Source organism: Lipotes vexillifer, unplaced genomic scaffold, assembly GCF_000442215.2.
Source record: "Lipotes vexillifer unplaced genomic scaffold, Lipotes_vexillifer_v1.1 scaffold404, whole genome shotgun sequence".
Taxonomy (NCBI): Eukaryota; Metazoa; Chordata; class Mammalia; order Artiodactyla; family Lipotidae; genus Lipotes; species Lipotes vexillifer.
The window spans coordinates 43,096-58,638 of record NW_006777380.1 but is presented as its reverse complement, the minus strand read 5'-3'; the positions used below and the strand labels follow the sequence as shown (position 1 = coordinate 58,638).

The window sequence follows — 15,543 nt, the reverse complement described above, 5'->3', positions numbered from 1 at the left end:
TTATTGCTGACATTTTACCCCCATAAGTTCTTGAATAAACTGAGACATATACTAGTGATAAGTATGAGGTGAACTGGAAAAACCTTTAAAAATAATTCTTAGAACAAAAGTGGCCTTCATGACCATTTGGTTAGGATACTTATTAATGACTTAAATCCTAAAATTAGGCTACATTTTTAGGAGGTAGAAACAAGTACCAAAAGTGTACCATTTGGCCACCCCGCCTTGCTTTTGCCCAACCTCGGATCTCTACACTTCTCATTCTCCCATTAAAGCTCTTAGTACTACTACGATTCACTATCTAAAGTTATAGACCTGGAGCTGCCAAGAAAAAGGTTTCTTAAGAAGTTTTGCTTTTAAGCCACTGAGGTATCTAACACTCAGGTATCAATCAAGAACATTTTACACCTCTCTAGTAGATTAATTCACTTAAGAAAACATGCCAACATAAAAAAAAAACACCTACATTACTTAACATAAAAAGACTACTAAACATCTCTACATGCCATTCTAGTATGTCAGAGTACTTATGTAAACCTAAATTAGTAATGTGTTCATTGAACCGATTTGAAAAAGCCTCATATTTAAACTGCATTACCAGTGTTTACCAAAAATAGGTACATGTTGTACTACAAAATTAGCCTAATAACAAACAAACAAAAACACTCCACTTCCTCCCAGAGAGTTACATTGTGCTGATATCCCATAGACAGTACTATAAAAGGATTTCATTTTTGCAATACACTAGGCTCACAGTGAGTATATCAGTACAGAGACCACGGGTTTAATGTTACTGTAAGAATGTCATTAGTGAAACATATATAAGGCATGTAGAAAACTAACATTAAAGCTCTTAAGGGCAATGATCTAAACTGGCAGGCAAAGCTGCTGAGGAATTTGTCAATATTTACTATGAGACAATGGACAAGAGAAGACAGGCACTAACCAGGCTGTATCTGGAAAAGGCCACTTTAGTATGGAATGGAAATGTTGTAACAGGGCTGGAAGCCCTAACTAAGTTTTTTGACACGTTGCCTTCTAGTGAGTTTCAGGTCAATATGCTAGATTGCCAGCCAGTTCATGAGCAAGCTACTCAGTCCCAGGCTACAGTTCTTGTGGTGACCAGTGGAACGTGAAGTTTGATGGAAACAGACAACACTACTTCAACCAGAACTCCCTGCTGACTGCTCAGTCTACTCCTGATATCGTGTGGAAGATTGCAAGCGACTGCTTCCGTTTTCAAGATTGGGGAAGTAGTTAAAGGGGGCAAAAGTCCATTCTCTTTTGGTCCATTAGTTCCAGCAGTAGAAACTTAGAAGTAGTAGTTCATTGCATTGTGGAAACGTTAAAAATTAGTATGTGCTGAAATTGAATTTCTTTAATATTTTTTTACTCATTGCCTCTGTTTTTAAAGTAGAAATATCTTCCTTCTTAAATTTGTTTTTGGCCCAAACAGACAGAATAGTTTGAAATATTCTGTTTGCATACAAATGGCCTTGCAGGGTAGGTATTTTCTCCATTTACAGATAAAGAAATTGAGACTCAGAGAGTTTTACCAACTGACCAATGTCACAGCTGGTAAATGACAGATCCAGGATTCAGAGCAAATCTGTCTGGCTTTAAAGCCTGCTGCACATCCCCTTGGGAAGCTAACTCCTTCTGGGATAAAGAGAATTAAATGGATTAGATTTGATGATTTCAAATTCACTTCTCTAGTCCCAACTTCTCACTTGGGCCTGATTCAGTATCTCTGACTACGTAGCAAGACACTTCTCTTTATGTCTTTCATTTATATCTCTTTAACATGATACAGAATAAATTCGCGATACCCATCCTTGAACCTGAATCCCATTCAATCATTCAACAATCATTTATTATCTATCACAGGTCAAGTACTGGGCTAAGCAATGCTTTCACCTGCCTTGTGATGAGTTAAGAGTCAGAGACTGAAAAAACAATTGTACTAATAATTTATTGAACAGAGAAGCGTGGTAAAAAGTAAAAAGCACAAGATGATATTATACATGGAAAACTAATCTAACCTGGAAGATCAGAGAGGCTGCACTGAGCAAGTGATATTCAAGATGAAACCCGAAGAAGCTATAGCCAGTCAAGGGAGGGGAAGCAGGGAATCTGGACAGAGGACATAGCTAAAGTACATATGCTCTAATGCGGAAAGGAGCCTTTAAGGAACACAGAGACTGGTGAGCTGGAAGGTTACAAGTGAGGAAGAGAAGGAATTGCAGATGAATGTAGGCAGATGGGCAGGCTACTGGACCAAAGGCCTGCTGAGGACTTGTGAGGTTTAAATTAGGGATAATGAGAAGTTTCTGAATGGTTTTAAGCAGGAGAAGAACATGGTTGCATTTGTGTTTTAATTTAAAAGATCACTGTGGTCATTATGGACCACAGACTGGAGAGGACAAGAGTAGAAAAAGGAACCTATTAGGATGTGACAGAGATCCCTAGTTGTCTAGCCACAATATCCACTTCTCAGCAGTAACAGAACCCTAACTTTTAGTTGTGTATATTAATATTCAGAATAAAAGACTATTTCTTGGGCTTCCCTGGTGGCACAGTGGTTGAGAGTCCGCCTGCCGATGCAGGCGACATGGGTTCGTGCCCCGGTCCGGGAAGATCCCACATGCTGTGGAACGGCTGGACCCGTGAGCCATGGCTGCTGAGCCTGCGCATCCGGAGCCTGTGCTCCGCAGCGGGAGAGACCACAACATTGAGAGGCCCGCGTACCGCAAAAAAACAAAAACAAAAACAAACAAACAAACAAAAAGACTATTTATTGGCTCCCTTTGCAGCGAAGCATGGCCATGTGGCCAAGTTCTAGTCAATGAGATACAGGCAGAAGTCTGTATGGGACGTACAGGAAATCGACTCAGGTGGGAGAAGCACCTTCTTGCTTTTCTTTCTTCCTTCTTCCAACCTGCAATTCAGAGAAGATGGCTGCAGCACCAGCAAAAATCTTGGGCCAAAATAAAAGATATAAACTAGGATGATAGAAGGGAAAGACAGGCTCCAAGATCCCTGGGTTGCATCTACCATACCAGTTTAGAACAGCCTGCCTCCAGTCTTTTTTCCACCTTGACAGAGAAAAAAAAATTCTATGTTATTTAAGCTATTGTACTATTATTTAGGGGGTTTGTGTGATATATAGCCTAACTCCATCCTAACTGATACAGAGGCTACTGTATTCATCCAAGAAGAGGCAGGGGTGGTTTGGATCATGGTGGTGGTAGAGATGGGAAAAAGTGGCAGGACTGAGATTATATTTAGAAGATAGAATCAACAAAATCTGCTGAGAGTCCAGACATGAGAGAGGGTGAAGGAGAGGGGTAAGGTCAGACTGACTTCCAGGTATCTGGCACAAGCAGCTGGGTAGATCACAGTACAATTACTGAGGTAGAGATGGTAGGGACATTCTGAGTTTCTTTTCAGACATTCTGAACTTGAGATGCCTATAGAAACTCTGAGGCCTCAGAATAGACATCAGGCTGGGAAACATAGTGGAGACGTCATTCGCACACAGATGCCAACCCAAAGCCACTGGAATGGATGATGTCTCCTAAGGCAAGTGCAGAGTGAGAAAAGCGGCCTGAGAACAGAACCTTGAGGAACACTGACTCTTGAAGGAGACAAGAACCAGTAGCCAGAAAGGAAGCAGGAAGACCGTGGAGTTCACCCCAGGAGATAAACGCCATTACTCATTATATGAACCAGAAGGGCTAGGGGCCATCAAAGAGGCAGGGAGATCACTTCCATATGGCATTGTTAGAACATGGAAGCAGGGTCTAACAGACAAAGACGGGCCAGGCGGAGGATACGGAGAGAGGAGCAAGGAACAGGAGAAGCAGAATGTTCTGAGAGTCTGGTGTGGTGGGAGCAAGCTCCAAGACTGGAGAGAGACTTTGGAGGGGCTACATTCTGGGCAGGTGGGAGAGGAGGAATCATCCCCTTCACCCGACACCCCGAGAATCAAGAGCCCAGTAGGTGTTCCTTCTCTCACAGCCAGAGTCATAGGTGGACCCCAGGCTGCCTGGCTCCAGCCCACCATGGCTTGTTTGAAGGTAGGCAGGCTTCATCCACCACACTGGAACTCCTTTCAAACAATTATCCTAAATTTTCTGCTGTCAGTTAGTTTTAAAGGAGTGTGGGGTAGAGGGTCAGGAATTTTATTGACTCAGAGCAACAAGAGCAGTCAAAAAGAAGGATTTCTCTATACAGAGGGTTAACACTAACAGCAAGGTTACTAACTTTTCTTCAAGGCTCACTATATGGCAGATTGTGTTTTAAACTCATTTAGTGCATGTTTTAGAGGCGTTCTCTCAACTGATTCCCACAACAACCCTGTGAGGTAGTAACTATTATTGTCCCCATTTCACAGATGAGGAAACTGCAGCACAGAGCAGTTAAGTTCACTTGTCCAGCTTCATATGAGCTACTGAGTGACAGAGCCTGGGACTGGAACACTGGCCATCTAACATCAGAATCAGTGCTTCTTGTTTTAGTTAGAAAGCTTGCTTTTCTTAACTCCAAAAAAGAATATTTCCAGCCATAACATTAATTAGTGGAAAAATAATGATGTAAAGCCATAGGCAGGATAATAACTACTCTTCACTTGAGAGCTGAGGGAAATGGCCAGAGAAAGGTAAGTTGTCTTTCTTTGACTGGTCTGTCTGGTGACTCAGAATGAAAGGAACCGGGTTTTGGTCAGCCTGGTCTGCTCTCTTCCAGTACTGTTCTTCTAGAACAGAGCCCCCGGGAATGTGCTTATAACAACTGGACACAGTGTAGACAATTCAGTCAGTCTGTGCCCATAAGAACAAAAGAAGGTGTGACCCCAACATGTAACCATGACACAGAGGAAGTCAGATGGAGGAAACTGTTCCACTTTTAGTCAAAGTTCACAGAAGTAAAAGTGAGTTGGAGGCAAGGTATCTGGGGCACTGGAACAAAAGAACCAATATTTCCACTGGAGATACAAATAGCAGACCTCAGTACTTCAAATGAAGGCCTTTCAAGAGAGAACAGTTACTGAGAAGTCAGAGTTGGGGTTGTGAAGCTACACAGAGATGTCTGAGCTAAGCAGTTATAATTAATCATGATTTGGAGGTTCTGGCTGAACCCAGAGAGCCCTTCCAGCACAGAGGCCTTACAGACAGCACACACACACACACACACACACACACACACACACACACACACACAGAGGGGCTGAGTATCATTGAGGATTTGCACAATTCAGCGCATCATTATTAGAAACCCAGCTCATATCAACTTTGATGCAGGCACTGGGAAGGGAATGGGGATGTACTGATAAGCAGACATGGTCTCTGCCCTTTCTCAACTTTCTTTCCTATTTTTGCATTTGGTTAGCATACAGAAAAGAGTTAACACAGCAGGCTCGAGACTGCTACTCTTAGAAAGGCCTATTTGCCGGTTCTGCAGTTGGCCTGGGCTGGCATCTAGGAACTCTGACTTTGGGAAGGTCCCATCATTCCCAGCACTAATAAGAATTGCTCACTGGGCCTAAACTGTTTGTACAGACAATTTGATTTATGCTGAACACCTGCTTTTCCTTCTGGAGTCCAGAATTTTGGTTCATGCTAGGCAAATGGTGCCTATTTAAGCAACCAGTCCCCTAATGAGTCTCTAATGAGCTTCCTGGTAGGCAATATTTCACATGTGTTGTCAACTCACTGTTGAAGGTTTAAGCACATTCAAGGTGACTCCACTGAGAAAGGACTCTTGCAAGCTCATGCCTGGTTTCCTCAGGATTTCACCTCACGTGCCTTTTCCCTTTGCTGATTTTACTTTGTATCCTTTTGCTGTAATAAATGAGTCATGAGTACAATAATATGCTGAGTCCAATGAGTCCCCCCAGCAATTAATCAAACCTGGGGGGTGGCCCTAGAGATCCCTCCATCTCTCCAAAACAGTTGGTAAACTGAAATGAACTTTGAAGTAAGAAAGACCTGACTTAAACTCCAACGATGACACTTATTAGCTGTGAATCACTGAGGTAGTTAATAAAGTTCCCTAAGCCTTGGATTTCTCTGAAAATAAGATAGTAAAACCTGCCTCATAAAACTGTTGTGAAGATTAAGTATGTGGTAGACACTCAATGAACATTATATGCTTTTCTCTTTAGACTAACATGTGAATGGCACCCCTACAGATGTGCAGGGCCCAGCCTGTACACACCAGGCAGCCCTCATGAGTTTCACCTCACCCACCCCTCCCTCCACTAATGTGCTGGAGTCAGCTTGTGCCAGCTCATGAGAGCCTACTGTGCACACCATTTCCGTGCTCCACTTTCAATGTCATGTTGGTGGCTGGAAATCTGCCACGGTAGGAGTGCATAAACCATGGAAAGTAGCAAACACTAAAAATATGGGCTTCCCCCTTGACCCCCAGTTGCTAAACATTTACAACACACCACTGTCCCCTTCATTAAAAAATCAAGTAAAATTGAAGTTCCTGCCGGACAAGCTTTATTGCCTAACCAAAGGCGGCAAGCATATATGCATTTTAAAAAGCAATAGGCTGGGCTTCCCTGGTGGCGCAGTGGTTGAGAGTCCGCCTGCTGATGCAGGGGACACAGGATCGTGCCCCGGTCTGGGAAGATCCCACATGCCGCGGAGCGGCTGGGCCCGTGAGCCAATGGACGCTGAGCCTGCGCGTCCGGAGCCTGTGCTCCACTACGGGAGAGGCCACAACAGTGAGAGGCCAGCGTACTGGCAAACAAAAAAAAAAAAAAAAAAAAAAAGCAATAGGCTACATGAAAAGATGCTCAACATTATTAGCCATATGGGAAATGCAAATCAAAACCACAATAAAATGCCACTTCACACCAACTAGGAGGACTTCAATCAACAAGAGAGATTTTAACAAGTGTCTTAAGGAGGATGTAGAGAAACTGGAACCCTCAAGCACTCCTGGTAGGAATGTAAAATGTCACAGCCCCTTTGGAAAACAGTCTAGCAGTCCCTCAAAACGTTAAACATAGTTACCCAATGACCCAGCAAGAAAAATGAAAATATATGTCTACACAAAAACTTGTACTTGGATATTCATAGCAGCTCCATTCAAAATAACCAGAAGGTGGAAACCACCCAAATAGCCATCAACAGAGAAGTGAATAAACAAAATGTGGTATATCCTTATAATGTAACATTATGTAGTTCTAAAAAGGAATGAGGCCTGGGTATATATCTGAAAAAAAAAAACCCACAAACACTAATTTGAAAAGATACATGCACATAGTAGCAGTATTTACAATAGCCAAGACATGGAAACAACCTAAGTATCCATCAACAGATGAATGTATAAAGAAGACGTGGTCTATGTATAAAGTGGAATACTATTCAGACATAAAAAAGAATGAAATGTTGCCATTTGCAGCTACATGGTTAGATTTGTAGGGCATTATGCTAAGTGAAATTAAGTCAGACAAAGATAAATACTGTATGGTATCACTTATACGTGGAATCTAAAAAATACAACAAACTAGTGGATATAACATAAAAGAATCAGACTCTCAGATACAGAGAACAAACTAGTGGTTACCAGTGAGGAGACGGGGAGGGGCCGTATAGGGGTGGGGAAGTGGGAGGTACAAACTACTGGATGTAAGATAGGCTTAAGGACGTACAACACAGGGAATATAGCCAATATTTTGCAATAACTGTAAATGGAAAGTAACCTTTAAAAATTGTATTAAAATAAAAAATTTTTAAAGGAATGAGGTACAGATACACACTACAACACGAATGAACCTTGAAAACATTATGCTAAATGAAAGCAATATACAAATAAAAGGTAACATAGTATATGATTCTGTTTATATGGAATATCCAGAACAGGCAAATCCATGGAGACAGGAAGCAAATCAGTGGTTGCCAGGGGCTAGGAGGAGGGGGGAAGGGGGACTGACTGCTTAATGAGCACAAGGGTTGTTCCTTCCTTCATTTGTTTGTTTGTTTCAAAGACCCATTGCTTTCCTTTGTTGGCTTTCTTTGTATCAGTCTTTAGGATTCTATTGTTTGTTTGTTTGTTTGTTTTGTTTTTTTGTTGTTTTTTTTTTAATGGTACAGTTACTTTTTAATTTTATTTATTTACTTTTGGCTGTGTTGGGTCTTCGTTTCTGTGTGAGGGCTCCCTCCAGTTGTGGCAAGCGGGGGCCACTCCTCATCGCCGTGCACAGGCCTCTCACCATCACAGCCTCTTCTGCTGCGGAGCACAGGCTCCAGACGCGCAGGCTCAGCAGTTGTGGCTCACGGGCCTAGTTGCTCCATGGCATGTGGGATCTTCCCAAACCAGGGCTTGAACCCGTGTCCCCTGCATTGGCAGGCGGACTCCCAACCACTGCGCCACCAGGGAAGCCCCTGTTTGTTTGTTTTAAAGATCCATTGCTCTCCTTTCTTGGCTTTCCTTGTACCAGTCTTTAGGATTCTATAATGTTTAGTCTACTCCTTTACACTGGAAGTCCTTCCGGCTGAACATTTTAATGACCCATCTTGATAGTTTCCAGCTAGTTTCCAGTTTTTTTGTCTTGAGGAATGGCCAAAACTATATGCAGTTTTTCAGATGTCAATTATGTACTTTTGTGCCATCTGGATTTATACGACCTAATATATTATATCTTATGACTTTTCAGATGACTTATAACGACAATCAATTCAGAATCATAATAATAATGACAGCTAATTTTTTAAAGATGCAAATTGTTTTCAATACCAATTTTTAAGTAGATGTTCACAACTGTATGAAATAGGTAAGGCCCCACCCCCCCCTCACCTTTTTATGCATAAGATCACTGAAGTTCAGAGTAATTATGTGACTCCCTGTTTCCACAGACCAAATAAACACTAGACCTTGGGTTTACTGACTCCCCATTCTTATATTTTACAGTCTTAGAGACTATCAAAAGTTAGAGGTAGAAGTGTAGGATGTTATCTGTAGAGTCAATTTAAATTCATAGACTAGAAACTATTAGCGAAGAACATAATTAAACTTCCTTCTAAATAAAAACAAAACAAAAAATATTTCTAGTGGTATGTCAGTGTCCTCATAGAGGAAATGAAAGCTCCAAGCTGACATACTAAGTCAGCTTCATTTAGGCTTCTTTTTTTTTTTTTTTTTTTTTTCCTGGCGTTATGCGGGCCTCTCACTGTTGTGGCCCCTCCCATTTGCGGAGCACAGGCTCCGGACGCGCAGGCCCAGCGGCCATGGCTCACGGGCCCAGCCGCTCCGCGGCACGCGGGACCCTCCCGAAACGGGGCACGAACCCGCGTCCCCTGCATCGGCAGGCGGACCCTCAAGCACTGCGCCACCAGGGAAGCCCTAGGCTTCTTTTGTATGTTTATGAATCTTAGTGCCGAAAAAATTTAATTGCAATTTAGGAACCAATAGGTTATCTCAGAATGTATGGAAAGCAGCTCACCTGTACTTTCAAAAAATGCCTTAATGGATTTACTTTTTTATGTAAAATAAGGGAAACTATGTATCCTAAGTTTTATTGTAATTCCTTTTTTTTTTTGCCCCTATCACTTTATGTTATTATTTTTTAAATATTTAAATACCTCTGCACCCATTTCTCCCACCCTCCACCCCCTACCTCCAGCAACCACCAATCTGTTCCCTATATCTATAAACTTGTTTTTTTTTTTACTCTTATTTTTTGATTCCACATATTTAAAAAGTCACTCTATATGTCTTTCTCTGACTTACACTTAGCAATGCCTTTGAGGTCTATCTATGTTGTTGCAAATGGCAAGATTTCTTTTTCATGGCTAAGTAATATTCCTGTGTGTGTGTGTGTCTGTCTGTCTGTCTGTCTCTGTGTCTATCACAATTTCTTTATCCATTCACTCATTTATGGACATTTAGGTTGCTTCTATATCTTGGCTATTGTAAATAATGCTGCAATGAACCCTGAGGGGTGTACATCTTTTTGAGTTAGTGTTTTCATTTTCTTCAGATAAATATCCATAAGTGGAATTGCTGGATCATATGGTAACTCTATTTTTAATTTTTTGAGGAACCTCCATATAGTTTTCTATACTTGCTGCACCAATTTACATTCCCACCAACAGTGCACAAGGGTTCACTTTTCTCCACACCCTCACCAATACTTGTTATTTCTTGTCTTTTTTAATAGCCTTTCAGACAGGTGTGAGATGATATCTCATTGCAGTTTTGATTTGCATGTCTCTGATGATTAGTGATGCTGAATGCCTTTTCATGTACCAGTTGGCCATCTGTATGTCTTCTTTGGAAAAATGTCTATTCAGACCTTCTGCCCATTTTTTAACCAGATTTTCCTTTTTTGCTATTGAGTTGTATGAGTTCTTTATATATTTTGGATATTAACTCCTTATCGGATATATGATTTGCAAATATTTTCTCCCATTTAGTATTTTGACTTTTCATTATGTTGATGATTTCCTTTGCTATACAGAAGCTTTTTGGTTTTTTTTTTTTAAGTAACTTAGGTATTTTTAAAAATATATATTTATTTATTTGGCTGCACTGGGTTTCAGTTGCGGTACATGGGATCTTCCATTGCAGCATGTGGGCTCTTCGTTGCGGTGCGTGGGATCTTCGTTGTGGTGCGGGAGCTCCTCTAGTTACGGCGTGCTGGCTCAGTAGTTGCAGCACTCGGACTCTCTAGTTGTGGTGCACAGGCTCCAGAGCATGCAGGTTCTACAGCGTGTGAGCTCAGTAGCTGTGACACACGGGCTTAGTTGCCCCACAGCATGTGGGATCCTAGTTCCCTGACCGGGGATGGAACCCACGTCTCCTGCACTGGAAGGTGGACTCCTAACCATTGGACCACCAGGGAAGTCCTGCTATACAGAAGTTTTTTGGTTTGATGAAGACCCATTTGTTTATTTTTGCTTTTGTTGCCTTTTCTTTTGGTGTCAGATTTAAAAAATCATCACCAAGACCTATGTCAATGAGCTTACAGCCTAAGGATTTTTGCCTCTGTAGTTATCGGGGATATTGGCCTGTAATTTTCTTTTCTTGTGACATCCTTGTCTGGTTTTGATATTGGGGTAATGCTGGCCCTGTAAAATTAGTTTGGAAGAATTCCTTCCTCTTCTATTTTTTGGAAGAGTTTGAGAAGGTTTAGCATTAATTCTTCTATTAATGTTTGGTAGAGTTTTCCAGTGAAGCCATCTGGTCCTGGATTTTTGTTTGTTGGGAGGTATTTGATTAATGATTCAATCTCCTTAATAATCTGCTCAGGTTTTCCATTTCTTCATAATTCAGTCTTGGTAGGGTATACGTTTCTAGGAATTTATCCATTTTTTCTAGATTGTCCAATTCATTGGTCCGTAATTGTTTGTAGTAGTCTCTATGTATGTTTCTATGTATTTCTGTGGTATCAGTTGTAAGATCTCCTCTCTCTTCTTTCCTTGATGAGTCTAACTAAGGTTTTGTCAATTTTGTTTATATATTTTTTTTTTATATAATTTTTTTTTTTTTAATTTTTGGCTGCGTTGGGTCTTCGTTGCTGCGTGTGGGCTTTCTCTGGTTGCAGCAAGTGGGGGCTACTCTTAGTTGTGGTGTGCAGGCTTCTCACCACAGTGGCTTCTCTTATTGTGGAGCATGGGCTATAGGCACGCGGGCCTCAGTAGTTGTGGCACGTGGGCTTAGTCGCTCTGCAGCATGTGGGATCTTCCAGGTCAGGGCTCGAACCCATGTCTCCTGCATTGGCAGGCGGATTTCAAAGATCTGGCTTTAATTTCATCAATCTTTCCTATTATCTTTTCAGTCTCTATTTCATTTATTTTTGCTCAAATCTTTATTTCCTTCCTTCTACTAACTTTGGGCTTTATTTGTTCTTCTTTTTCTAGTTCCTAGAGGTATAAAATAAGGTTATTTCAGGCTTTTCTTGCTTATTAAGGTAGGCATTTATTGCTGAACTTCCTTCTTAGAGCTGCTTTTGCTTTTGCTTTTGCATTCCATAAATTTTGGTACATTATATTTCCATTTTCATTTGTCTCAATATATTTTTCAATTTCTCTTTTGATTTCTTTTTTGACCCACTGATTGTTCAGTAGCATGTTGTTTAATCTCCACATATTTGTGAATTTTCCAGCTTTCTTTGTGTAACTGTTTTCTAGGTTCACACTATTGTGATCAGAAAAGATGCTTGATATGACTTCATTTGTCTTAAATTTATTAAGACTTGTTTTGTGGCGTAACAGAGGATCTATCCCAGAAAAAGGCTTCCTCCAGAAAATAGCTTATATACTCATCTGGAGCCCCAATTTTTGCAACTGCCACCCAGGGGACACCTTCAGTTCACCTGGCTCTGACGGCCAGCAGGTCTTACACTTGCAGTCCCATAGAACTGTATATATTTGCATAGTTTTAAAACCTGTTACCTGTTTTAACCTGTGAGTCTGGCTTCTAATTAGCCTGAATCTAAGTGCTGAATATCCTCCCCTTTGGAACATTGACAGGTCTCAGCATATCCTCAAATACTGTCACTATTAAAAATATAATAGGCTGCTTGGACAAGCACAAAGGTTTGAGAAACAACCAAGAGCTGGGGCAAAACTGATTGACAAGGTTCATCTCCTACACGAGGCCACTCTCTCAAGACTGGAGGAGGTGGCTGTTTTAGCTGCTACACAGAAATCCACACAGAGAGTCAAGCAAAATGAAGAAACAAAGGAATATGTTCCAAATGAAAGAATAAGATAAAATCTCAGAAAAAGAAACCTTAATGAAATGGAGATAAGTAATTTACCTGACAAAGAGTTCAAAGTAACAGTGATAAAGATGTTCACCAAATTGAGGAGAAGAATGGATGAATACAGTGTGAACTTCAACAAAGAGATGGAAAATATACGAAAGTACCAAATAGATATCACAGAGCTAAAGAATACAATAACTGAACTGAAAATTACACTAAAGGGATTCAAGAGCAAATTAGATGAGGCAGAAGAAAGAATTAGTCAACTCAAAGGCAAAACAGTGAAACTCACCCAGAGCAGCAAAAGAAAAAAAAAAAGAAAAAATGTGATAACTTAAGGATGAATGGAACAATAGCAGACAGTCTAACATTCACATTATATGGCTCCCAGAAGGAAAAGAGAGAGAGAAAGGGGCAGAAGTCTTATTTGAAGAAATAATGGCTAAAAACTTCCCTAACCTGGGGAAGGAAACAAACATCCAGATCCAGAAAGTTCAGAGAGCTCCAAATAAGATGAATTCAAAGAGACCTACACCAAGGCACACTATAATTAAAATGTTAAAAGTTAAAGACAAGGAAAGAATCTCAAAAGCAACAAGAGGAAAGCAACTTGTTATGTATAAGAGAACCCTCACATAAGACTATCAGCAGATTTTTCAGTAGAAACTTTGCAGCCCCCAAGGGAGTGACACAATACAGCCAAAGTGCTTAAAGAAAAAAACTTCCAACCAAGAATACTTCACCCAACAGAGTTATTCAGAATAGAAGGAGAGATAAAGAGATTTCCAGACAAACAAAAGCTAAAGGAGTGACCACCACTAAATCAGATGTATAAGAATTCTACAGGGATTTCTTTAAGCTGAAAGAAAGGGCACTAATGAGCAACAAGAAAATATTCGAAAGAATAAATCTCATGGGAGAGGTAAATATATAGTAAAGGTAGTGGATTAATCACATAAAGTTGGTATGAAGGTTAAGAGACAAAAGCAGTAAAAATAACTATGACTGCAATTACTAGTTAAGGTGTACACAAGATAAAAAGATGTAAAATGTAACATCAACAAACAAAAAGTCTGGGGGTAGAGAGTAAAAACCTTCAGCTTTAGAATGCAATTAAACTTAAGTTGTTATTAACTTAAAATAGACTGTTATAGATATAAGTTGTCATATGTAAGCCTCATGGTAACCACAAAGCAAAAACCTAGAGTAAATACACAGAAGATAATGAGAAAGGAATCTAGGCATACCACTAAAGAAAGTCATAAAATCACAAAGGAAGAGAGCAAGAGAAGAAAGGAACACAGACGAACTAAAAAAACAGCCAGAAAACAACTAACAAAATGGCAATAAGTATATACCTATCAATAATTACTTTAAGTGTAAATGGACTAAATTCACCGAACAAAAGACATACAGTGGTTGAATGGATTTTTCAAAAAGACCCATCTATTGGGTTGGCCAAAAAGTTCGTTTGGGTTTTCCTGTAAGATGTTACAGAAAAACCCAAATGAACTTTTTGGCCAAACCAATATATGCTGCTTACAAGAGACTCACTTTAGATGTAAGGATACACACAGACTGAAAGTGAACAGATTGAAAAAGGTACTCCATGCAAATGGAAACAAAAGGAAAACTTGGGCAGCTTTACTTGTATCATACAAAATAGACTTTAAAATAAAGATTTGTATAAGAGATGGAGAATCATAAACAATTATGCACCCAACATAGGAGGAACTAAAAATATAAAGCAAATATTAACCAACTTAAAAGGAGAACAATGCAATAACAGTAGGGGACTTTAACATCCCCACTTACATCAATGGATAGATCATCCAGACAGAAAATCAATAAGGAACAATCTGCCTTAAATGATACTTTATACAAGATGCACTTAACAGATATATACAAAACATTCCATCCAAAAAGCAACAGAATACACATTTTCCTCCAGTGCACATGGAACATTCTCAGTTTCTGTTTAGAGTAATAAAAAAAGTTCTGGAATTAAACAGTGTGGTTTTTGCACATTATTAATATACATAATGCCACTGAATTGTACACTTTAAAATGGTTACAATGGTAACTTTTATTTTATGTGTATTTAACACAGTAAGAAAAAAGGATATCATTAAGAGAGTTAAGGCAAGCCACAAAGTACAAACAAGTATTTGCAAATCATATACAGATAATGAGTTTGATTCAGAATATATATATCTTTTAGAAATAAATTTTAAAAGGAAGAAAACCTAATTTTTAAAAAAGGAGGGGGGCTTCCCTGGTGGCACAGTGATTAAGAATCCGCCTGCCAATGCAGGGGACATGGGTTCAAGCCCTGGTCTGGGAAGATCCCACATGCCGCGGAGCAACTAAGCCCGTGTGCCACTACTACTGAGCCTGCGCTCTAAAGCCCATGAGCCACAACTACATGAGCCCACGTGCTACAACTATTGAAGCTCACATGCCTAGAGCCCGTGCTCCAAAGCAAGAAGCCATCTCAATGAGAAGACCATGCACCACAAGGAAGAGTAGCCCCTCTTGCTGCAACTAGAGAAAGCCTGCACACAGCAACGAAGACCCAATGCAGCCAAAAATAAAAATAAATTAAATTAAATTAAAAAAACAACGGAGTAAAGGTATCTAAATGGGTCCTCAACAGATAGTAAATGCCAATAGACAATGAAAATAGGTAGACGCGCTCATCCTCTTTAGTAATCAGGGAAATACATGTTGAAAAAAACACTGTAACACCACTAAACACACACAGGAACCTGGCCTCCCAGAGACAGAGGTGAAGCTCAGGACTGAGCAGAAGGTGCGGG

The 15,543-nt window shown here is 40.2% G+C and overlaps 1 protein-coding gene and 1 pseudogene across 1 annotated transcript in view; one reads left to right on the top strand and one right to left on the bottom strand.

The window, feature by feature from the left end:
- TEC (tec protein tyrosine kinase) overlaps positions 1-15,543 on the bottom strand; it is a 98,545-nt gene that overhangs the window by 60,030 nt on the left and 22,972 nt on the right. The window lies entirely within an intron of this gene.
- Positions 888-1,261, top strand: LOC103077430 (NTF2-related export protein 2 pseudogene; annotated as a pseudogene).